This window comes from Geotrypetes seraphini, chromosome 6 (genome assembly GCF_902459505.1).
Source record: "Geotrypetes seraphini chromosome 6, aGeoSer1.1, whole genome shotgun sequence".
Taxonomy (NCBI): domain Eukaryota; kingdom Metazoa; phylum Chordata; class Amphibia; order Gymnophiona; family Dermophiidae; genus Geotrypetes; species Geotrypetes seraphini.
In genome coordinates, this window is record NC_047089.1 from 242343380 (window position 1) to 242345339 (window position 1960).

The 1960-nt window shown below is 48.3% G+C and overlaps 1 non-coding gene across 1 annotated transcript; it reads left to right on the forward strand.

Annotated features, from left to right (window-relative positions):
• The first annotated feature begins 1887 nt into the window (after nucleotides 1–1887).
• On the forward strand, nucleotides 1888–1960 carry TRNAV-UAC. Its single transcript has one exon. It is a non-coding gene; the product is annotated as a tRNA-Val (tRNA).

The following is a 1960-nucleotide window of genomic DNA, read 5'->3' on the forward strand; positions in this document are numbered from 1 at the left end:
AGCCCAAACTGTGTGCAGTGAGATGGGGGACAAGAATAGAAACAGATGATTAATTTTGAAGCCAAGATTAATAAATAAAAATAAAACAAGACATGGAAAATATGGTGATGTTTTTTCATTGGAATAGCTTAATACTTCTTTTTTTTTTTTAACTAGGTTGTACAGAACAAAGTCATCTTTCTCAAGTTAGGACTGCCAGAGTCAGCAACAGTGCACACAGAAGCAATGGTCCTGTTTTATCTTGAATGCCGTCTTTAATGCTGCTACAAACCCTGAAGAGCTTAGCCTCTCATACGGGGCACCAATGACCTCGTGCTATAATCCCCCCCAGCCACTGCATTTTGGATCACTTGCAATGCTTAGCTAGTAATCCGAGCATAAGAACCGAGCAGGCTCATAACAAAAGCCTGTGTAACAGACTGCAAACTCACTCAGCTAGTAATTGTTGCTTGACAAGCCACAACTGCTACAGTAGCAAATTCTGGCCACATTCTAATTTCCAGGAATGCTCTGTGTCCTGGGGGTTAACTGCGAATCCTTCAGTTTCTCAGAGTTGATGACCCCCTAGAGCAGCCCAGCACCCCTGGACCTAAACTCTCCCCACCCCATCCCTCACCTGCCATGCATTCTCAGCTCAAGCACAATGACTTGGAAGGCAACCAGGCAATCCTATCTCGCAGGTGATGAATGGGAGAGTCCTGGGGGTTTGAAAGCAAACAAGCCTCTTCCAACTAGAGGTCTGCATCGGAACGGGGATCGCGGGAATCCCCCCAATCCATGGGACTCCCATGTGGACTCCACTCTAGTCGATGGGACTCCCACGGGGATGGAAGGCTTTGGAAGCAGGGTTCGTCCATATAATATAATGGACACGACAGCCTTAGTAAAAGAGGGGGTTTATAAGTTAATTACCTGAACAGAAAACAAAAAAAGGGTTCCACCAAAGAGATTCCACAAGGAAACAGCAGCGCAAACACAAAAGAAACGGTGGAATTGATGATCCTGTCAGAAGTAATTGCTGCTTTTTATGGGAACGGGCGGGGATGGAGGTATTTCCTTGCGGGGACAGGTGGGGACGGAGAGGATCCTAGCGGAGATAGGTGGGGATGGAGAGGATCCTGGCGGGGATGGGTGGGATTTCTCTACTTCCAACACCTCTTCCCTGATCCAGAGAGGAGGTGAGTGCAAACTCCACCAAAACGCAGAGAGGACACAGAAGTGTGCCACCTGGCGGTAGGAAACACTAGCAGCAGGGAAACAAAGAAGGACACTGCGCCACCTGGTGTTCAGAAAGTGGGACAGAGGAGGACGCAAAGCAGCCTACAAAACAGCTAGGGGAGGCGAGGAGATTTGGACGCAGTGCCGCCTGACGGCAGGAAACTACAACTGGATACGGAAGAGAAAAAAAAAAAAAAAAAAAAGAAGGTGCAGCGCCACCTGGTGTCAGGAAACAGTGACAAGAACGCCCGAAAGTTAAAAAAAAAAAAAAAAAAAAGCCACGGAGAACAGATGATCAGCTGTAAAAACAAAACAAAACCCAAAACAACAACAAAAAACTGCCAGGAGCTGAGAAACCAATAGGAAGCATCAAATGAAACTGAAGAAGGAAAGTAGCGCCACCTACGGCCAGAATCTGGAGCGACAGAGCTTAGCGCCTCCTGGCGGCAAAAAGTAGCGGTTCTCTCGGCCCCCACCTGGCCCGAACCCTTGCAGCTTTCTTTGACCTCGAGCTGTGCGCCGGCGCATAATTATATTGGCTTTACCTTGGTCTTTGCCGGGTTCTTTCGTAGGGAGAAAGAAAAGGAGTCCGTCAGGAGCAGCAGAAATAGGATGATGACGGCATGAAAGCAGCTTTCCATAGGTTGCTGCGATAGTAGGATCATGGGCGGTTCCGTAGTGTAGTGGTTATCACGTCTGCTTTACACGCAGAAGGTCCTGGGTTCGAGCCCCAGCGGAACCA